The 24,132-nt window shown below is 36.1% G+C and overlaps 1 protein-coding gene across 4 annotated transcripts in view; it reads left to right on the top strand.

Moving 5' to 3' along the window:
* Positions 1-24,132, top strand: part of GULP1 (GULP PTB domain containing engulfment adaptor 1) — a 370,686-nt gene that overhangs the window by 119,879 nt on the left and 226,675 nt on the right. For all 4 annotated transcript variants that reach the window (XM_027865950.1, XM_027865951.1, XM_027865949.1 and 1 more), the window contains exon 2: positions 5,606-5,727. The gene's annotated coding sequence lies outside the window, so the exon portion shown is untranslated. The remainder of the gene's footprint in view (positions 1-5,605; positions 5,728-24,132) is intronic.

Below are 24,132 nucleotides of genomic sequence, written 5' to 3'. Positions count from 1 at the left end.
CCAGGGTCACACTGCTAGTAAGTGTCTGAAGCCAGATTTGAACTCAGGAAGAGGAGCCTTCCTGAATCCAGGCCCAGCGCTGTATCCACTGCCACCTCCTCATCCTCCTCATCCTCCTCATCCTCCTCCTCCCTATGAGCTGACATATAGAATTTTTTTTTAAATTTGCAAACCACGTTATGCACATTATCTCATCTGAAAATCCAGCATCCTATCTGCTATGATCTTTTACTCCCAATTCTTCAGTAGTCTAGTTGACACAGTAAATGTTAAAGGCATAAAAGGCTTGTGATTTGTGTTGGTGGGAGGGATTGCCTACATTAATGGAATGTCAGGTCCTTAATACAGTGATATATCTTTATATCAAACTTGAGATTGCTGTGTAAAATGCATGAAATCATGCATAGGAGGGGAAAGCACATCAGAGTTAGAGTCAGAAGGACTCATGTTCTGTTTTTGACACATAATAACTTTGTGACCTAGGGGAACTCAGTTAACTCCTCTGAGCCCATTTCACCTTTAAAATAGAAATAATAATATCAATCCTGACTTAGCTGACGGTGTTGTTATAGACCCCAAATGAGATCATCTGTGTAAAAAAACTTGGTAATTGTCTTCAAGTATAGAGTATTGTTAACAATCATGTCATTATGAAGACAGAAAAAAATGAGACGAGCTTGTAGGGCTCAGTGGCTTACAATAAGCCATTTTTCTGCAAAGGCAGAGTTTTCTTTAAAGATTGAGAAGCATATTCATTAATGTAAAATAAAAGAAAGATTAAATCAGGCTTCTGATAAATCATGAGGAGGATTCTCAATTGGCTGATTTATTTATTTATTTTTAAAATAAGCCTGCTTGCTTTAAAGAATCACTATGAGAATTTTAGGTTAATGGTTAGGAACCATTTAAATTTTTTTACTGGCTTGTTAATTATATCCTAAAATGCTTGGAATAACTAAAAATTTATATTTATCATGTTGATGTCTATGAATACTAGTGTGTATAGAGAATTTACATTAATTCACTGGATGACTGATTTTTTTTGTGTAAGGAATAGCAGGGGACAGAGATAGACTACTAAGAGGCGAGATTGTATTTAATGTCAAAATTTTATTTTAAAAACCAGAAGTGAAGGAAATTAAATTACTATGGTTTTCAATTATAAGGAGAGGACAGGGGAATGTGTAAGAGATAAGTTAGCTAAGGTTCAGAGGAAGCTGTTTTATAGTTACTAAGGGAGAGACTGAGACCACTTCAAAGGGAAGGGATTCAGTTTAATAACAGCAAAAAGTAAAACTCAGTAAGTCTGCTGTCTTTCTCACTTCTGCCAGTCTGGCTGTGGGATTATTTGTTACAGTATCAACTGTAAAGCCCTGTGATGTTTTGTTGAAATCCTTAGTTTCCTCTGAGACATAATGCCGGTGGCAGTCCTTCTGGAAAGCTTTTCCTGAGCCTCCCTCATTCAGCTCAGTGGTCTCTCCTCAAAGTCATTTTTGTCTCTTCAACTTTCTCAAAATACTTTTGTGTAGCACTTATTTAGCACATTATGTCCCACTTAACTCATAGGATCATTGACTTTAGAGTTGGAAGGGAGTCTTAGTTCAATCTCTGCAATTTATAGATGAGGAAACTGAGACACAGATTACTTGTGTATGCATTGTTGTCGTACATTTCAGTTGTGTCCAACACTCCGTGACCCCATTTTGTGTATTGTTGACAAAGATGCAGGAGTGGTTTGCCATTTCCTTCTCCAGCTCCCTTTATAGATGAGGAAACTAAGGCAAAGTGGGTAAAGTGACTTGCCAAGGAGTCACACAACTAGCAAGTATCTGAGTCCAGATGCAAAATGAGTCTTCCGGACTCCCAGGCCCAGTGCTCCATCCGCCTTGTCATCCAGCTGCCCACTTGTGTATATGACATTCTCTCAATTACAGTTGCAGACTGTTGTTTTTGAATTTGACTTTCTCAATGTCAAGCATGGTGCCTTGTGTGTAGTAGATGTTTAATAAACGTTTAGTAAATTGAATAGGTTGATAAATTCCAAAGGGGCAAGAAAAATGTACCCCCAAATTTTAAAAATAGCCACAAAGGATTTATTCAGGACTTAGCATAATTGTTATTGTTGTTCAGTTACTTAATCATGTCTGACTCTTCATACCACATGTATCATAGCATGCCAGGCCTTTCTAGCTTCCATTTTCTCTTAACGTTTGTCCAAATTCATGTTTGTTGTTTGCGACTCTATCTATCCATCTCATCCTCTGCTGTCCAACACCTTCTCCTTTTGCCTTCAATCTTTCTCAACATAAGGGTTGGTTTTTTTTAGTCAGTCCTTTATTCTCATTATGTGGCCAAAGTATTTAAGCATCAGCTTCAGTTATTTGACCTTCCAGTGAATAGCCTGAATTAATTTCTTTAAGTATCGACTGATTTGACCTCCTCACTGTCTAAGGGACTCCCCAAAATTTTCTCCAGCACCATGACTTGAAGGCATTGTTTCTGTAGTGCTCAACTTTCCTCACAGTACATGACTGAATACGGCTAATTTCTAGTACATTATAGAAATCATCAGTATTTTAAACATGGTAAGAACTTAATAAATAAGTTTATATTTATGTACCCACATGTATATATAGATATACATATATATATACCTTCATGTGTGTGTATGTGTGTGTGTATATATATATGTATCTCTCTCTATATATATCTATGTAGATAGATACACATCGATAGTTATAGATTGACATTTAAGTTGATATAAATATTGCTAGAAAAGATAAGATGAAAGGAATACTAGCAGTGATAGAGTTAGGACTACTTAGATTCAGGTCTAACATGTTATATCTGGGTAAGTCACTTAACTTCTGCATTGGCAGAGGGAGTTTTATCACCTGGAGCCATTCACACTAATAAAATCACCAGTTAAGAAAAAATATGAAAAATAATTTTATAATTTAAAATAAAATATTATACAGTTTATATATATGATAAAAATTCTAATTTTTTTCTCAGTATCTTTAAGTTACAGGGAAAAAATATTTTCGGAGACTAACAGATCACACATTTTGTCTTTAGCAGTGTAGAGTACGGGTATATGGTACAGGGTATCCTCAAAGACAACCACATTAATCCCCTAATCTCTTCTACTGAATCTTTTCCTTACTAATTCTCCCCTTCTTTGGATTCAACAGGAATCTTAGTGGTTATGTTTGGGAATATTCTCAGTAAATGACCAAAATTTAAGAAACTTTGATTGATAGAGTGCCTCCTTCCCTTACTTACTTCCATCCCTGTAAAACTACAAAATGTGCTTCCCTCAAGAGCTATCTTCCTCAGTCAATGCCAAAACACACATTAATAGGCTTATAAAAAATCGTTGTTAAAGGCCATGCAATTTAGGAACAGTGGAGTATATAGGAGTGTAGATGAACCTTCAGACAAGGGATGTGGTAGGATTTGCAGGTAAAGTCACCTCATTCTTCTGCCCCTCTCCTTTGCTGGAGGTGCATATGTGTGAAGATTGGGCTTTTCCCTCCTCTGGTTGGACATTTTTCTAGCACTGTTCTTACTTTTCACAACTGCTACTTTGGCCTGTCATCAGCTGTAGCCCACAGTTGAGATCTCTCCCGCCCCTTCTTTCCTCATATTCCCTCTAGTCTGCACAGTAATCCACCAACACCAATCTCTGTCTCCCCTGTCAGGTGCCATTGAACTTGGGCAGTAGTTTTTCCTTTGGGGGGGGCACAGGTGCTCCCAAACGAGCTGAGTTCTCTTGAACTTAAGGTCAAACCCAAGGATTCTTTATCATTTCAGGAAGAACCTCCAAAATGTATGTGATCCTAGGTCCTAGCAACCCAGGATCATGTCTTGAATATTTGCTTTGATATTTAACCTCAGTTTTCCCCCCTCCTCTTAAACCACCTGTCCTTCATTCCTACTATGGACATCCCAGAAAGAACTTGGTAAGATTTTAGATAGGCATTTTTTTCTTTCTTTCTTTCTTTCTTTTTTTTTTTTTGTTTGCTTTGTGGCTAGGCAATGGGGTTAAGTGACTTGCCCAGGGTCACATAGCTAGTAAATGTCAAGTGTCTGAGGTCAGATTTGACTCAGGTCCTCCTGACTCCAAGGCTGGTGCTCTATCTACTGCATCATGAAGCTGCCCCTAGATAGGCATTTTTAGCATTGTATATAACCAATCTTGGGAAATGTTTATTGTTTTGTTTTATTTGAAATTTAGCTTGGTCTATGTATGACTTAAGCTTTTTGGAGGGTAAAAAGAAATTAAATCTTAAGAGAACTTCGGTAAATAATGGTAGTAAATGTCTTAAGGGACTGTCTTTTTTTATTTGTTTTCCCAGCACCTAGCACAGTATCTGTATACAGTAGGTGCTTAATAAATGTTTGTTGATTGATTAAATGGTGGTACATCCCCCCCCCCCATTGGCATAGAGAGAAAACATTCTGCCAGTAGTCCTGATAAGAATTTGACTTAATGCAGAGGTTCATTTGAATTACTTCATGTGATCAAACTTTGGGGGAACAAGACTGAGACAAGGAACAAAGTGATTTCTTCCTTTGTGTTACTTCCTGGAATGACTTGTGTTTTCCCCTTTTCTTTAGGAATGAAAATAAAACCTCAAAATCCTAGCTGTCTCTGATATGGGTCTGGCCGAGTTACCAGGGGATTAAACAGCCTAAACACCTCACATAGCAGTTTAAGAGGAATGAAAACTGTAATCCTATTACATTTATGTATTATCAGTGCTCTTTGAATTTCTGATTATCCCTGCCAATCATCAGGGACACTTTCAGTACTTAGGTGGTAGATAACCACCTTAAGTTAGCTATATCATGAAGGGTACTACTGGTACTGATGATAGCTGTTGGTCTGAGAGAGTGCAGTGAAATTGAATTATCACTGGGAAAGCAAGGAAAACTTTGTGGAAAAAGCACTACATTCGGTTGGGATCTCAGCTCTGATGTTAATCACCCTGGCAGGCATAGACACTAGTCACCAAACCCCTCTTAGTCTTGATTTCTTCATCTATTAATTGGGTATAATCATGATTACACTACCTACTTCAGATGGTTGTAGGAAGTAAAGCATTCATCCACAGTGTTCATAGTGTCAGACCCAGTTGATGTGTTGGTTAACAATAACTATAACCAGCATTTATATACTACTTTAAGGTTTGCCAAGATCTTTATGTATGTAATCTTATTTGAAAGCTCTTTATAAACAACAAAAATGAGTTATTACTTATTATCGCATAATAAAAACATTCATTTTAATGGTAAAATATCTGCAATAACAGAGGGAGTTGTTAATTAATATAATTATTAACCAGGTAACCTTATAGCTTCACACAAGGATTGTTCTGACAAAAATAATTTGTAAAGCTTATGAATATAAAATTTGAATTTCATTTATTAGTATGTTTTCTCATTAAATATTGGCTTATTCAGGACATTTCACAGAAATATTTGTAACTTTGGTATGTGTATTGTATTTTTTTAACTAAAAATTTATCCAAATAGAATTTTTTTTCTGATAGCTACTAAGCAAAAACTATTATATAAATATTTCATTTTTATTTTCTAGTCACATGTGATATTATACGAAAAATATGAGAGAGAACCACACCGGGAAAATGCTGCTATCAAATGTGATATAATCTATGTAACATCTAGTATCTCATAGCCAGTTGAATTAAGCATACTCAGGTAAGAATTATAAATTTTTTCTATTTTTGTTTTATAGCTGCTTAATTATGAGAAGCCATTACCTCTGGAACTCACTTTCCACGAGAGGAATTCCAGTAAATTAAGGATGCATATATTGAATAATATTTTCCCATTCAGACATATGTTTCCACAGATAATATTTTTGGATTAAAGTTATAATTAAAATCATACTTCAGATGCTACACATAAATTTCAGTCATTCTAATCTTCTGTATGTGCATTATCTTTGGAGGTAATTCAGTCAGTTACAATGAGATGAATGGACACTGAATTTAGAAGATTCTTGAATGTTTATTAAAAACAGATTCATTTAACTAACATTTATTGATGGTGCTGAATGATGTTGTGAATATAGAGGTGAGAGAGGCAGGATCCTTCCCTGTACATTATAGTAGGTAACATAAGGAATGAACACAAATAAGAGGGAGAAGCAACTTCCATCTGGAGTGATTAGGGAAGGCATATTGAAAAAGGTTGCATTTGAACTGAGTCTAGAAGAATGAGCTGAACATAAGTGACATGATAGATGTGTCATGCTTGGAAGACTGAAGGCAGGAAAGGTTAGAGGAGGCTAGTGCAAGCAAAAAAACATTCTGATATTGGGTGGTACTGTGATGGCAATGGGAATAAAAAAGAGGAAAGCTGGAGAAGGAAAAAAAAAACACTCTAGTATCTTTGCCAAGAAAATCCAAAAAGGGGGGGGGGGTCACAAAGAGTTGGGCAAGACTGAAATGACTGAACAACAACAACATGGGTGGTTGGAAATTTTTGAAGATTATTTCTATAGCTTCTTTGTCTTTCTGTTTGTATTTCTGGGGAAGCAAAACAAAACAACTCAATTCAGCCTTTATTAAAGACCTGTTGTTAGCTGATCACAATGGTAGGTGCTCAAGTTGATTCCTTGTGTAGATAAGACACATCTGCTCTCCCAGAATCTAGTAGGGGAATATGACACACAGTTACAATACAAAATAACACATATAATGCAAAATATTTAATACTGTGAAAGGTATGGTTAACTCTCAAGAGTCAACTCCCATAGTAGGGAAGGTCCGCTCTTAGGAGCTTTTCTCTCAGGCTCCTTCTAAGTACAGATCTACCTACCACTGCCATATGCCTCTGCAAGGACTATCATTTCAGAGCTACCACTGTATCTGGAGCATTCTTGAGAATTCTGGTCTCTGAACTATTCTCAGAAACTAGGAAGGAGGAAAGTAAGAGGTGTGCCGGTATTTGAAGCCTATGAACCACGGGCTAGCTGGCTTTGTGTTTCTCCGTCAAGTCACCATTTTCTCTTGAGGAGGGGAGAAAAGGAAGGGGAGGGATGAGCTCGTTTTACACCAGCATTTTACAGGCCACAGAGATAGGGTGATTATTTTGAAAAGAGAAGAGGTATAGATTTTTAGTTTCTAATCATCTTTAGGAAACAAATTAATGAAATTCCTTGTTATCTCAGAAAGTTTCCAGGGTGCATACTGTCTCCATGGGAAGGGCTGTTCAGACAAAGATCCTCACTCTGTAATCTCCTGACTTTGATTTGGGGAATTCATCAAATTGATCAAAGATTCCCATAATCAATTTTGCCTACATAAGACTTTAAAGGTAGAATGGTATTACAGTGAGTGCTAGGCAAAGGAATTTGAGTTAGCTTAATGGACAGTAGTAAGCCTTTGAAGATTTTTTTAATGCGACAGCAGTGTTACTACTCCTATACATGAGAAGGATTATTCTAGCAAATGGCAGTAAGGTTGTTAGAGGGGAGAGGGAAATTACCTATTCAAAACATTCATATTTATAATCCAAACTACCACTTTAATTAAATGGTGTTCAAACTGAGATTTCTTTTGATAAAATAACCTTGTTCTAACTCAGTAGATTTTTGATCTTATTAATGATGATACTCTTTCCGTCAGTTCAGATCACAGCCTTCTTTCCAAAGTGTCTGGGACCTTTTTCCATGTTTAAATATTGGATGGAAACCACTGGAACATATGATTTTACCCTTCTCAAATCTCATCTTTTTTGGGTCATATCACCTTTTGATGATATCCTTATTCACAGTACACAATTGGTAATACATTGCAATCTGCTCATTCCTTTCACACACCTCTCTCTTGCCTTTTGGGCAAGCTGCAGCATTAGTTCTACAGACATTATAGTATTTCAGACATACAGCATCACTGCAAGTATATTTATGAATTAGATATTCTAAATATCTGGCTCATCAGTTTAAATATCTTGGATAGACAGTATGGATGGATGATAAATTGTACCCAGAAATGAATAGAAAAGGAGGCAGAATTACCTTTGGAAAAATTTTCAGGGATTTTAATGATCCCAAACTTCTTGAAATGAGTGATAAAAGAAATATTGATAAAATATCATTCTGATGTTTATTTATGGAGTGTGTAGTAATAGCGGGTAGTTTTCTGGGAAATTGATTGCTCTTTAAAGAAATTATTGGTATCTGATAAGCCTGGCCTGAAATAAGTATTATCTTTGCCTTATTGGAAAAGAAATAAACTATAGTCTGAATGCAAATAATGGCTCTTCTGGAGCTAAATTTACTTATTCAGGCTATCAGGGTATCATTTCTTGTACTGGAAACAGTCATTTCCTAAGACATAACACCTTTTTCAAAAGAGTCTAATTTGTTCTTAGGGTGTAACTTAAACACAGAAAAAATATGACTCTAATGAAAAGAAAATATACTTTTAAAATTGCAGTTTAAATATGAGTAAAATGAGGTCAGAAGAGGAAAAGTATTTGTATTTATGATTGCAATGAAGTTAACTAAAAATGCCTCCTCTGTAGTTGCTGAATTAGATAATTATCAATTTAAAGTATTGGAACCAAAAAACCCCACTAAGTACTGACTCAAGTGAATGTTAATTGATTTTTATGAAGTAACAATTACTTGGAATAAAATTACTTATTATAAACTAGTTCTTAATGGTTTTTTTTGTTTAAACAATAACATTTTTAAGAGCGTGAAATAAAATGTTTATGAAAAACATGTCATCCCTGCTGATTTGTGGCAGAAAATTACAGATATCAGATTTTTTTTTTTTTTTTTTGCCTAGGCAGTAGGGTTAAGTGACTTGCCCAGGGTCACACAGCTAGTAAGTGTTATGTGTCTGAGGTCAGTTTTGAACTCAGGTCCTCCTGAATCCAAGGCTGGTGCTCTATCCACTGTGCCACCTAGCTGCCTCCAGATATCAGATTTCTAAGAGTTAAAAGTACATTTTGAAAGGCATCAAACATCCAAAAATATATAATTGAAATAACTTTGGAGGTAAGAAAAAGAAAGTTACTGAAATGAGGAACCTGACCTATCAAATGATGTTCACAGGACCTTCCCCCATAAAAATTAAAGTGTCTGACCGGTTAGACAAGGAACTGTGTTTGGTCTCTTTCTTATCAGGTCATCTTGTCTGACATGTCTGTGTGGAAAGGTAGGTTAGTCTATGTAGATACTTCTGTATGTGTCAAAAGACATTCTAATGAAGTTCTAGAAACAAATTTCAGAAAATCTGTTTAAAAAAAATCTATATTCAGTCACCTTCTCTGATTGAGATATTGAGGCTGAGAAAAGATAAGACAGTGTTCTGGGTGAATATCACAACAGGTGAAATGTAATTTCTTTCTGTCAAATCCAAGGCTATTTCAGGCAATGTGTTAAAACTTTCTCAAGTGTGAGTCTGGAGAAGAAGCTTTGGGCCATTGCATTATTTCTAGAATGTGTTCCTTTAAGCAAGGCTCTATTAATTTGCCGTCCACCTATGCTGTCTTTCTGATGGGATTCTTTTCTATAGTCTATCAATCTTTGTTTAATAATCTGTACTATGTACAGAGTAAGGTGCTAGGGGTTAGAGGAGATAGTTTCTTTACACCCTGCACATTCTACTTCATCGTCTGAATTAGAGCTCATGCCCTGAGAGAATTAAACCATTCCCTTCTGAAATTTCAGCCCTGGGGTCTGCATTGTCCTTATTGATGTGTGCTTCCTATGACCCACTAATATCTAACCAGTCCCAGCAATGCTTTACTTCATACTATTTTTATCTTCTTATCTGCTACCGTATCACTGTACTCTTTCAATCAGAGATTGTGCCTTTTGAAACAAAATCTTTTTTGCCCTGGAGTCTACACTGTCTTAAATGATGAGTTCCTCATGTGGCACTGTATCTAGCTGGCCCCAGTCATAATTTTTTTTACAACCCAGATATTTGATTGCCTGTTGCATGATTAGATTATCAGCTTCTTCAGGGAAAGTTCTGTTTTCTGTCTTTCTTTGTATCCCCAGTATTTATCATGGTGCCTGGCCCTTCCAAAACTTTTAGGTGGTTAATAAATCCTGTTGGACTGAGTGACTAGCTGAGGTGTGTGTGTAATTTCTAACCTCCATTTCTGCTTTCCAGATATGGAACCATAATCAAATCAGTTATGTTATTGCTGCTCTAAAGCTTGTATAAATCTATTTTCCCATGGCTCCAAAACACTATCATTCCTATATATGTTTATCTTCAGTTCAATTCAATGAACATTTATTAAAAGCTTGTGCTAAGTGCTGCAGATACAAATAAGAAAAGAAAGACAGCCTCTTCTTTCAAGGAGCTTACTGTCTAATTGGGGAAGAAAATACACAAAAGGGAAGGGAGGGGTGGTGCATAAGGAAGTACCTGGGTGACTATGGAGTTGAAACTGAGCACAATTGAAGATGGAAAGTAAAGTTAGCTGAAAGTCCAAAATCCTGCCCTGTTTATTAGGCTTAGGGAAAAGTTTGGTGCTTTATCTTCCAACCCTTAAATCAGAGGGGATAGGAGGCTGAGGGAAGTGGGAAGGTGTTGAATATCCAAGGCTGATTTGCACCTATTTAGAAAGTAAACTTCTTTAGGGCCAGGACTGTCTCACTGTTATATTTATGTTCCTAGAGCTTTGTACATAATTAGAACTTAATAAAATTTTTTAAATTCATTCATTCATGCTGAAATCTTATGGATGAAGCCATTTTCACATAGTGCAAATTGCTGTCCACCTATGCCTTCTTTCTTATGGGATTCTTTTCTATAGTCTATCAATTTTTGTTTAATAATCTGCCTAATATGCCAAAGGGCTTTCTCATGGTTTTAAAAAAAAATCATGGGTGTGGTAAAGGACTCAGGCTCTTCATAGGTTTTTCATCAACCTCCATACATGACTGGTCCACATCTTTTTCTGATCATATACTTCCTAGATATCTGCCTACCCTTTTTTTTTAACCAATTCTTACATGTAAGAAATTTTTATATAACATGCCCTAATGCCTAGTCTCAGTCATGGCACATGATAGATACATAAAATACTTTTTTAAAAACATAATTAAAAATTGTTTTTCTTAGTTATATGTAAACAAAAATTTTTAATATTTGTTTTAAATTTTGAGTTCCATAATCTCTTACTCCCTTCTCTCTCTGGTAAACAATTTGATATAGATTACACATGTGTAGTAATGCAAAACATTTCCTTATTAGCCATGTTGCAAAAGAAAACACAGAACCAAAAAACCCCAAGAAAAATAAAGTTAAGAAAGCATGCTTCAACCTGTATTCCTATACCATCAGTTCTTTCTCTGGAGATGGATAGTATTTTTCATAATAAGTCCTTCAGAATTATTTTGGATCATTGTGTTGCTGAGAATAGCTTCACAGTTGGCATCATACAATATTGCTTTTACTGTTACAGTATTCTAGTTCTGCTCATTTTACTTTGCATCAGTTCATATATGTCTTCCCAAGTTTTTCTGAAAGCATCCTGCTCATCATTTCTTATAGTACAATAGTATTCCATCACAATCATATACAATAACTTGTTCAGTCATGCTCTAATTGGTGGGCATCCCCTTAATTTCCAATTCTTTGCTATCACAAAAAGAGCCACTGTAAATATTTTTGTACATGCAGGTCCTTTCCCTTTTCCTTTGATCTCTTAGGGATACAGATCTAGTAGTGGTTCGTTGGTTGTTGTCCTTTGTGCTCAAAGAGGACAAAAATGATATCACTATGTCCAGCTCAAGGTACAGTGTGTCCAACTGTAGTTTATCAGATCAATACAATCTTGGAAGCCTCTATCATAGATCAGGCACAAATAGTCCACATGAATATTTGGAGTAGAGTTGTCTCTAAATTTGTACATCTCATGTTTCTTTTGAGCTACTGCAATTCTGCTTTGCTCTCAGAGTATAACCTCTTCTTTAATGTGGGTACACCATGCTGGATGATCCTGTGCCAGTGTCTCCCATGTCTCAAAATTGATACCAGAGTTCTTTAGAGAGACCTTGAGAATATCTTTGTAATAATTCTTCTGACCTCCCTCCATGTTAGTACTTGCCTGTGTGAGTTCTCCAGAAAGTAGTCTTTTAGGCAAACATATGTTTGGCATTTAAACATACATGTCCAGCCCTTTGGAGTTGTGTTCTCTGCAGTAGAGTGTGAATGCTTGGCAGTTCAGCTTAAGAAAGGACCTCAGTATCTGGTACCTTATCTTGCCAGGTCAATTCAAATGGAAGTGATTCAGTTTCCTGGTATACTGTCCAGGTTTCATAGGCATAAAACAATGAGGTCAGTACAGCAGCTCTGTAGACTTTCAGTTTGGTAGGCAGTTTAATAGCGGTTCTCTCCCATACTTTGCTTCAGAGACTCCCAAACACTGAGCTAGCGCTGGCAATGCATGTGTCAACCTCATCAGGTATATAGACATCCCTGGAAAGAATACTGACAAGGTAAGTGAATCTATCCATAGAATTCAAAATTTCTCCATTTACTGTAACCAAGGTTCCGCATACGAATGATACAGTGCAGGCTAGGGAGAAATTTTGTTTTCTTGGTGATAATTATCAGGCCGAAATAAGCACAAGTGGCAGAGAATCAATATCTGTGCTCCTACATCTCAGCCTTAGAGGCAGCATTGAGTGCACAATCATCTATGAGCAAAATACTAGTAGTTGTATTGCTGGGTCAGAGAGTATGTACAGTTTTATAGCCCTTTGGACATAATTCCAATTGCTTTCCAGAGTGGTTAGATTGGTTCATAACTTCACTAAGTGCATTAGTGTCCCAATTTTCCCACATTCCCTCCAACATTTGTCATTTTTCTTTTTTGTCATATTGGCCAATCTGATAGCTGTGTGGTGGTACCTCAGAGTTGTTTTAATTTGGATTTCTCTAATCAATAGTGATTTAGAGCATTTTTTCATACAACTATCGATAGCATTGATTTCTTCTTCTGAAAACTTCCTGTTCATATCCTTTGTCCATTTATCTGTCAATTAGGGAATGACTCATATTCTTATAAACTTGACTCGGTTATCTATGTATTTGAGAATTGAGGTTTTATCAGAGAAACTTGCTATAAATCTCCCCCCACTCATTTTCCTGCTTTCCTCCTAATTGTGGCTATATTTGTTTTGTTTGTGCAAAACCTTTTTAATTTCATATAATCAAAATTATCCATTTTACATCCCATAATGCTCTCTATCTCTTCTTTGGTCATACATTCTTTCCTAAACATAAATCTGACAGGTAAAATATTTCATGCTCCCCTAATTTGCTTATCTCACCTTTTTGACTAAATCACATATCCATTTTGACCTTATCTAGGTATTCAGTGTGAGACATTGATCTATTCCCAGTTTGTGCCAGACTGCTTTACTATTTAACAAAAATTGCTAGGAAAACTAATTTCTTGTCCCCAAATCTTGGATGTTTGGGTTTGTTGAACACTAGATTTACTAAAGTCATTTATTACTGTGTATGGTGTACCTAATTCATTATGCTGATCCACCGATCTGTTTCTTAGCCAGTACCAGACTGCTTTGATGATTACCTTTTTTGTAGTATAGTTTGAGATCTGGTACTGCTAAGCCACCTTCCTTCACATTTTTTTTTCATTGATTCCTTTGATATTCTTGTCCTTTGTTCTTCCACATGAATTTTATTATTATTTCTACTATAAAATTTTTGTTTTTTTTAATCTATATATCACTGAATAAGTAAATTATTTCAGGTAAAATTGCCATTTTTATTATATTGACTTGGCCTATCCATGAGCAATTAATATTTCTCCTATTATTTGGAGCTGACTTTATTTGTGTGGAAAGTATTTTGTAATTGTGTTCTGGGTTTGTCTTGGAAAGTAGACTCCCAAGTATTTCATATTGTCTGTGTTATTTTAAATGGAATTTCTCTTTCTATTTCTTGCTGCTGGTCTTTGTTGGTAATATATAGAATAATATATAGATTTAAGTGGGTTTCTGTTACATCCCGCAACTTTGATGAAGTTGTTAGTTGTTTCAGCTAGTTTTTTATTTGATTCTCTAAGTATACCATCATATAATCTACAAAGTGATAGTTTTGTTTTTTATTACCTTAATAAGGTAATTTTATTACCTTAATTAATTTTATTACCTTAATTGTTAATTCTTTAATTTTTTTCTTGTCCTATTGCTATAGCTAGCATTTCTAGAACAATACTGAATAATAGTGGTGATGATGGGCATCCTTGCTTCACCTCTGGTCTTATTGGGAAGGCTTTTACCTTATCTCCATTACAGATAATGCTTGCTGATAATTTTAGATAGATACTACTTATCATTATTACTGGGTTATAATCTCAAAAATGACTGAATGATAGCTGTTCGAATCCAAGGCAAACCATTCAACATCACAGTAATCCAAGTCTATGCTTCAACCATTGATGCCAAAGAAGTCAAAGTTGATCAGTTCTATGAAGACCTGCAACATCTAGAAATAACACTAAAATAAACTATCACGTTAATCATAGGGGACTAGAATGGTAAAATAGGAAATCAAAAGATAATTGGAATAACAGGCAAGTTTGGCTTTATAGTACAAAATGAAGATAACTTGCTAGTCATAACAAACACTCTTTTTAAAAACCCAAAAGTCATCTCTACACATGGACATCACCAGATGGTCAATATAGAAATCAGATTGATTATATACTTTTCAACCAAAAGTGGAGGAGCTTTATACAGCCAGTTAAAATAAGACCTGGAGCTAACTGTAGCTCAGATTATGAGTTTCTTATTGCAAAATTCAGACTTAAATTGAAGAAAGTAGGGAAAACCATCAGACCATCCTTTATGAATATCAAGTAGAGGTAATAAATAGATTTAAGGATTAGATCTGGTAGATAGACTGCCTGAAGAACTATGGACAGAAGTTTGCAATATTGTATAGGAGTCAGCAACAAACATTGTTCCAAAGAAAAAGAACAGCAAAAAAGTAAAATGGCTATCTGATGAAGATTTACAAATAGCTGAGGAAAGAAGGAAAGTGAAAGAGAATGGAGAAAGGGAAAAGTATATTTAACCGAATGCAGACTTCCAGGGAATAGCAAGGAGAGTAAGGCTTTCTTAAATGAGCAATGTAAAGAAATAGAAGAAAACTTTAAAATAGGAAAGACAAGAAGCCTCTATAAGAAAATTAGAGATACGAAGGGAGAGTTTCATGCAAAAATGGGCATGATGAAAGACAAAAATGATAGGGATTTAACAGAAGCAGAAGAGATTACGAGGAGGTGGCAAGAATACACAAAAGAACTGTATAAGAAAGACCTTAACATCACCAATAACCACTATGGTGTGCTTACTGATCTAGAGTCATACATCCTGGGGAATGAAGTCAAGTGGGTCTTAGGAAGCATTACTAACAGTAAAGCTAGTGGAGGTGATGGAGTTTCACCTGAGTTATTTAAAACTCTAAAAGATGATGCTGTTAAAATACTATATTCAATATGCCAGCAAATTTGGAAAATTCAGCAGTGGCCACTGGACTGGAAAGTCCAGACAGTTTACATTCTGATCCTAAAGAAGGGCAATGCTAAGGAATGTTTAAATTACCGAACAATTGCTCTCATTTCACATGCCAGCAAGGTTATGCTTAAGATTCTTCAAGCTAGGCGTTAGCAATATGTGAACTGAGAATTACCAGAAGAGCTGTGTTGTTTGTCCTTCATTCTCAAAGAGGGCAGTGACATAAGGAAGATAGTGCCATGACTTGCAAGTGAATTGGATTTAAGTGAGGGAGGGCTGTGCAAAGTTACCAGCCTCACTTTCTCCTCTGGAGCCATCTGGTCCAGTGGCAAGATATAGATCAGGACAACTAGAGATGGCCCGCACCAAAAGAGCAGGTTGGTTTTCAAAGAAGCAGAGGAACTGAGACCAAATTCCCCCAAATATTGAGAAAGCAAGGAACTTCCAGAGAACATCTACTTCTCCATTGATTACACTAAAGCCTTTGACTGTGTGTATCATAACAAAATGTGGCAAGTGCTTAAAGAGACCAGAGTACCAGATCATCCTAAGCAACACGTTTGTGCATTAAGAAAGAACAGTTAGAACCGAACAATTAATAACTGATTGGTTTTGGAAAAGGAATACAACAAAGATGTATGTTGTCACCTTATTTATTTAAGGTATATGCAGAGTACACATGAGAAATGCCATGCTGGATGAATCGAAAGCTCTTTCTCCTCTATTGAGATAACATGTATTTTGCATTGTTTTTGTTATTGATATGATCAGTTCTGCTGATAGTTCTCCTAATATTGAATCAGCCCTGCATTCCTGGTATAAATCCCACCTGGTTGTAGTGTTTGATTTTTGTGAACTATTGCTCTAATCTTCTTGCTAGTATTTTATTTAAGATTTTTGCATAAATGTTTGTTAGGAACATTAGTCTATTCTTTTCTTTTTCTGTTTTTGCTCTTCCTGATTTAGGTATTCGCATCATATTTGTATCATTAAAGTAATTTGGTAGGCTTCCTTCTTGGCCTATTTTTTTTTTTTTTGGGTTAGTTTATGTGGTGCTGGAATGAATTGTTCTTTAAATGTTTGGTAGAATCCTTTTTGTGAATCCATCTGGTCTTGGGGATTTTTTCTTAGGGAGCTAAAATATGTCTTGTTCAATTTTTTCCCCTTTAAATGGGATATTTAAGTATTCTGTTTCCTCTTCTGTTAATTTGGGCAAATTATACTTTTGTAAGTATTCATCCAAAGATTGTCAGATTTATTGGCATATAATTGGGCAAAATATATCCTAATAATGGCTCTAATTTCATCCTCATTGGTGGTGAATTCACTCTTTTCACTTTTTGATACTGTAATTTGGTTTTCTTCTTTCTTTTTTTAAATCAAATTAACTAATGGTTCATCTGTTTTATTTTTCATAAAACCAATGCCTAGTTTTATTTATTAGTTCAGTGGTTTCCTTTTAATTTTGTAAATCTTTCCTTTAAATTTCAGGTTTTTTGGTAAAGTGTTTATTTGTAGATTTTAAATTCGTTCTTTTTCTAATTTTTTTTTAGTTGCCTGCTCAATTCATTAATCTGCTCTTTCTCTATTTTATTGATAGGAAAAGTTGATAGATATAAAATTTCCCCTAAATACTGCTTTGTCTGCATCCCGTAAGTTTTGGTATGTTGTTTCATTGTTGTCATTCTCTTTAATGAAATTATCGATTGTTTTTATGATTTGTTCTTTGACCCATCCGTTCTTTAGGATTAGATTATTTAGTTTCCAATTAATTTTGAATCTGCATTTTCAAAGCTATTTATTTAATATAATTTTTATTGCATTATGGTCTGAAATTGATGCATTTAGTATTTTTGCTTTTCTTCATTTGGTTATGAGGTTTTTATGCCCTAATAGTCAGTTTTTGAGAAGGTTCATTGTACAGCAGAGAAAAAGGTATTCTTTTCTATTCCCATTCAGTTTTTTTCCAGAGTTCTATCATATCTAACATTTATAAAATTCTGTTTTCCTTCTTAACTTCTTGTTATTTTATGATTAGATTTATCTAGTTCTAAGAGGGGAAAGTTGAGGTTCCCCACCAGTACAGTTTTAATGTCTATTACTGCCTATAACTCATTTAACTTTTCCTTTAAGAATTTGAATACTATGCCATTTGATGCATATGTGTTTAGTATTGATATAACTTCATTGTCTATGATAGCTTTAAGCACAATGTAGATTCCCTGCTTATCTCTTTTAATTAGTTCTATTTTTTACTTTTTCTTTGAGATCATGATTGCTAATCTCCCCTCCTTTTTTTTTTGCCTCAGCTGAAAGATAATAGATTCTACACAAGCCCTTTATTTTCACTCTGTGACTTTCTATTTTAGTTGTGTTTCTTGTAAAGAACACATTGTTGGATTATGATTTTTAATCTATTCTGCTGCCTACTTCTGTTTTATGGGTGAGTTCATCCCATTCACATTCACAGTTATGATTATTAACTGTGTATTTCCTTCCATCCTATTTTTTCCCCTATGTATCCTTCTCTCTCTGTCTCTTTCCACCCACCCCCAACATCCCTCCTCAAAAGTTTATTTTCCTTCTGACCACTACCTCCCTCCTACCCTTTCTTCTATCAACCCTCTACTCCTTCTCCCATTCCCTTCCTTTCCTACTTCTCTGAGGAATATGATAGATTTCTCTATACCTAATTGAGCGTGTATGTTATTCCTTCTTTGAGCCAGTTCTTATGAGAATAAGGTTCAAGCTGTTGCCTGCCACCTCCCCATCCTGTCCACTGAAAAAGCTTTCTTTCATGCCTCTTTTATGTGAGATAAAGTATATATTGTACTTTGAAGCATATACTGTACTTTCTCTGTCTCACTCTGTCTTTAATGTACTTTCTCCGAGATGATTGCTATTCTTGCTTTTTTTTCTATTTAACTGAGGTGTAATTTTTACTCTAGTCTCTCATTTTTACTCTAGTGTTTTTATGTTTTATGTCATAGGCTCATAGATCTAGAGCCAGAGGGTAACTTAAAGTCCTTCTATCACACTCCGCCCCACCCTATTTTATATATGAGGAAACCGAGGCCTAGGAATTTTAGTTTTTGTTTGTTTTTTGTTATATGACAGATTGTTAAGTTTTGGTATAGACTGTCCCTTCTCTGCCACCAACTATCTTCCTTGGCCTTCAGTTTCTTCATCAGTTTAATGAGTAAGTTTAATCTACTAACATTTAATATTATGACTGTTAAGGTAGTTTTTCCATATGTAAAATCCACTATAACATTTTAAAGAAAAAATGATATATAAATAAAAATATAAATACTCATGTACATGCATGTGTGTATACACACACACACACACAGGCACATATACTCACACATAATCTAATTCCTGTGTACTTTCTTCTTCTCCCTCTTATAGCACCAAGGAGAAGTTACTGGTCCACCGTACCCTATCCCTAGTCCTTGTAATCACGCCTCCTGATTTTTAGTTTGTTTTTATCTGAGGTAATAATATCCTTTGACCTTTAAAACTTAGGTACCCTCTTCCCTCTTTCTTGCCAGTCTAATCCCCTATTTATTTTCTGTCACTTATACTAATATAATTATTTATCTTTCCATGATCAATTTAAGTAAGAATATGCCTTCTTGTGTCTAAGTGACCTAAATAAACAACAGCATCACTTCCCTACTTCTCTCTTTCCTTTTCTAGGGTATTTCTTCCTAACACTTAAGCCCAGAGTCTGTCTCTCCTTGTTTATTCAGTGACCCTTATTCTAGGTGGGATTTCCAAGGGGATTTAGCCTTTTTTTCTCTCTCCTAGGAAAGCATCACCTAGGACTTTAAAGCTATTCACAGTTGTTTGCCTTTCTTATATTTCTTTTGTACACTGCATGTACACTATATATTAAATTTCAAATCCTGTTCCCAAATTAGTTTTCTCAGTCTTTAATGCTCTTAAAAGTTTATCCCACCCTCTTCCCCCATTATTATGTTCTACCTTGTAGTATAAATTATCTTTGAGTTCAAGATATTTGCCTTTGTTTTTAGTATCTTATATTCCTTTTTAAAAAATTCATTGTTGCTGGCAGAGCCAAGATGGTGGAGTGAAAGCAGTGACTTGCTTGAGCCCTCCCTCAAACCCCTCCAAATACCTATAAAAAATGGCTCTAAACAAATTCTAAAGCAGCAGAACCCACAAAAAGACAGAGTGAAACAAATTTCCAGCCCAAGATAACCTGGACGGTTGATCAGAAAGGTATAGTGGGCCAGGCGGGGAGAGGAGCGCAGTGCGGCATGGGCGTGCAGGCCACAGCGAGCCTGGAGCAGGCCTCAGAGGACTGAATCTCGGGCAGCTATGGCAGTTTCCAGACTTCTCAACCCAGGAATGCCAAAGACAACTTGGAAGGTCAGTAGGAAAAGTCTGTGACTGTGGTGAGAGAAAGCTAGGTCTCAACTGCAAGTCCCAAGTGCAGCCCCAGGGTGGTGGCTGCCTCCTGAGCTTCTGGCCCACAGACTGAGGGGGAATCAAGTGACTGATCAGAGGGGGATTACAGGAATCTCTTTGCCAGTGCTGAGGCTGGAATCTCTTGCTCTGCCCGTGCTTGGATCTGGGTCATAGTTCTGAGGGGGGTGTCCTAGGGTGAGGAGGAGTGCTGGCGTGGTGGAGCTTGTTGTGGTGGTGGAGAGGAAACGCCTCGCCCCTTATCATAGCACCTTGGAAGAACTGAAAATTTACAAATCCCTCAAAATATCTCTGAAAACAGCTGTACAAACCCCTGAAGCTTGGGACAGTACATTTTCCACATCGGAAGCAGACTCTTACCTTAACAAAGAGTTTAAAACTCAAATAATTGGCCAGGATCATGAGTAAGCAGCGCAAAAAGAGTCAGACTATATTATCTTACTTTGGTGACAAAGAAGATCAAAACATATAACCAGAAAGACAACAAAGTCAAAGCTCCTACATCCAAGGCCTCCAAGAAAAATATGAATCAGTCCCAGGCCTTGGAAGAGCTCAAAAGGAATTCTGAGAAGCAAGTAAGAGAAGTAGAGGAAAAACTGGGAAGAGAAATGAGAGTGATGCAAGAAAATCATGAAAAACCAGTCAACAGCTTGCTAAAGGAGACCCAAAGAAATACTGAAGACAATAACACCTTAAAAAATAGCCTAACCCAAATGGCAAAAGAGGTCCAAAAAGCCAATGAGAAGAATGCCCTAAAAAGCAAAATTGGCCATATGGAAAAGGAAGTCCAAAAGCTTACTGAAGAAAATACTTCCTTAAAAATTAGAATAGAGCAATTGGAAGCCAGTGACTTTATGAAAAATCAAGACACTGTAAAACAAATCCAAAAGAATGAAAAATTAGAAACAATGTGAAATATCTCATTGGAAAAACAGCTGACTTGGAAAATAGATGCAGGAGAGAGAATTTAAAAATTATTGGACTATCTGAAAGCCAGGATCAAAAAAAGAGCCTAGACATCATCTTTCTGCCCTGATATTTTAGAACCAGAGGGCAAAATAGAAATTGAAAGAATCCATCAATCTCCTCCTGAAAGAGATCCCCAAAGGAAAATCCCTAGGAATATTGTAGCCAAATTCCAGAGTTCCCAGGTCGAGGAGAAAATATTGCAAGCAGCTAGAAAGAAACAATTCAAATATTGTGGAAACACAATCAGGATAAGACAAGATTTAGCACCTTCTACATTAAGGGACCGCAGGGCATGGAATATAATATTCAGGAGGGCAAAGTAGATAGGATTACAACCAAGAATTCCCTACGCAGCAAAACTGAGTATAATCCTTCAGGGAAAAAAATGGTCATTCAGTGAAATAGAGGACTTTCAAGCATTCTTGTTGAAAAGACCAGAGCTGAATAGAAAATTTGACTTTCAAATATAAGACTCAAGTGGAACATGAAGAGGTAAACAGGAAAGAGAAACCATTAAGAGACTTATTAATATTGAACTGTTTACATTCCTGCATCGAAAGATGATATTTGTAACTCATGAGACTGTGTCAGTATTAGGGCAGTTGCAGGAGATATATATATATATATATATATAGATATAGATATAGATATAGATATATAAATAGATAAAAGTACACAGGGTGAGTTGAAGATGAAGGGGTCATATCTGGACAATAAAATTAAGGAGTGAGAGAGGATTATACTAGGAGAAGGAGAAAGGGAGAGGTAGAACAAGGTGAATTATCTCACAAAAAAACAGGAAAAAAAAGGCTCTTACAGTGGAGGGGAAATGGGGGAAGGTGAGAGGGAATGAGTGAATCTTATTTTCATAGGATTTGACTTAAGGAGGGAATAACATGCACACTCAATTGGGAATGGAGATCTGTCTTACCCTATAGGAAAATAGGGGGGAAAGGGGACAAGAGAGTAGGGGGATGATAGAGAGGAGGGCAGATTGGGAAAGAGGGTAATCAGAAGTAAATACTTCTGAGGAGAGACAGGGTCAAAAGAAAGAATAGAATAAATGGGGGAGGGCAAGATAGGATTAAGAGAAATAGAGTTAGTTTTTCACAGCATGTCTACTATGGAAGTGTTTAGCATAACTGCACGTGTATAACCTATATTGAGTTGCTTGCCTTTTCAGTGAGGGTGGGTGGGGAGGGAGGCAGGAAGAAAATTTGGAACCCAAATTTTTAAAAACACATGTTTAAAAAAAAATGTTTTCACATGCAACTGGGAAATAAGCAATATAGGAAATGGGGTACAGAAATCTATCCTGCCCTACAGGAAAATAGAAGGAGAAGGGGATAAGAGAAGGGGGGAGAGATAGAAGGGAAGGCAGACTAAGGGAAGGGATGTTCAGAATGCATGCCATCTTGGGTTGGGGGGAGGGGCGAGATGGGGTGAAAATTTGGAACTCAAAATCTTGTGGAAGTAAATATTGAAAACTGAAAATAAATAAATTTATTAATAAAAAAGTTAATTGTTGTTGTAGAGCAGTACTAGATGATTTATGCTGGAATTTCATTTTATATGACTAGAATCTAGTCATTAGACTCTTCCTTTCCATTGTTGTGGGCAGTGGCACAGAATGTAAATAATTCTGTAGAGGACCTACTCACCACCCTGGGGAGTGTCTTTCTCTCTCTCTCTCTCTCTCTCTCTCTCTCTCTCTCTCTGACACACACACAAACACACACACACACGCACGCTATTCATTCTTCCTACAGGATTGGCCCACTTCTTTTTTTGATTGTGTATGTCCTTACACACACACACACACACACACACCCACACACACACCCTATTCATTCTTCCTACAGGATTGGCCCACTTCTTTTTTTGATTGTTTATGTCCTTGTTGGTTCCTTTTACTCCATTCCTTGCAAGATAGTCATTTGAGGGAACTGCTAAGTATTTCTTATAATCACCACATCTTTTCATTGCTTCTTGATGATGGCATCTAGTCCCTGTATTCAGGGTCGTCTTTGTATTCCCTTAATCCCTCCATTATGGTAAAGCTTTATTCTACTCTTGAACTTCTAAAAATGCAGTAGTAGCTTCAAGTTGATGAAGATAACAAATTATAAAAAAAAAAAAAATCATTGCCAGAGGGGCTGTGGGAAGATAAGCGCTCTGATATGTTGTTGATAGAACTGTAGATTGTGCTAACCATTCTAGGAAATAATTTGGAATTATGTGATCAAATTGTTGAAATAATTCATAGCCTTTGATTCATCAATCTCATTACTAGTCATATTACTCCAAGGAGATCAAAGTCAGAAAGAGGAATGCTCTACATACGAAAATATTCATAGCAGCACAGTTTGTGGTAGCAAAGAAATGGAAACAAAATGACTGCCCGTTAATTAAAGATTGACTCAACAAACTGTGACACATGAATATTATGGAATATTATAATGCAGTAAAAAAACAACATGAGAAGCTCATAGAAACATGAGATGATTTTTCTGAACTGATGTAGAGTAAAATAACCAGAAATCAAGGGAACAATTTGTACAATACCTATAATAATACAAATCCTAAAATTTCCCAAACAAAGGCATATATTGAGTAACTGTAAGAACCAATGTGATCAAATAGCTATTAAAACACACCTCCTTCTTGGCAATGAGACCAGGGAATACAGAAGAAGGTTTCACACTGTCAAACATACTCACTTTATCAGTTATTTTTTTTCTTAACTCTTTTATTCTTATGATCATAAATTTAGAGCTGGAAAAAAAATAGAAGAGATAGATTCCAACCCATTTATTTTAAAGATGAGGAAGCAAAAACGAGAATGCTTCAAATGAATAGTCCACTGTCAGATAGTGTTTGAGAAGGGATTCGGACCTAGGTCTTCCTGACACAAAGTCCAGTACCTTGTCCTCTAAGGCATGTTAGTTTTGGAGATGTGGTTCAGCCCTGGGGCCAAAGAGCATATATATCTGATGGTGGCTGTGGTATAAAAATAAAAGTAATCAGTAGGATGGATAGATAGATAGATACTTAGGTTTACTGTTTTAGATAGACCTTTCTTTCTCTCTCTCTCTCTCTCTCTCTCTCTCTCTCTCTCTCTCTCAGATTCCAAGGGTAGTCCTAAA

This window comes from Vombatus ursinus, unplaced genomic scaffold, assembly GCF_900497805.2.
Source record: "Vombatus ursinus unplaced genomic scaffold, bare-nosed wombat genome assembly UNPS02014779.1, whole genome shotgun sequence".
Lineage (NCBI taxonomy): Eukaryota > Metazoa > Chordata > Mammalia > Diprotodontia > Vombatidae > Vombatus > Vombatus ursinus.
The sequence above is the reverse complement of the archived record's forward strand: the minus strand, read 5'-3'. Positions and strand labels throughout refer to the sequence as shown.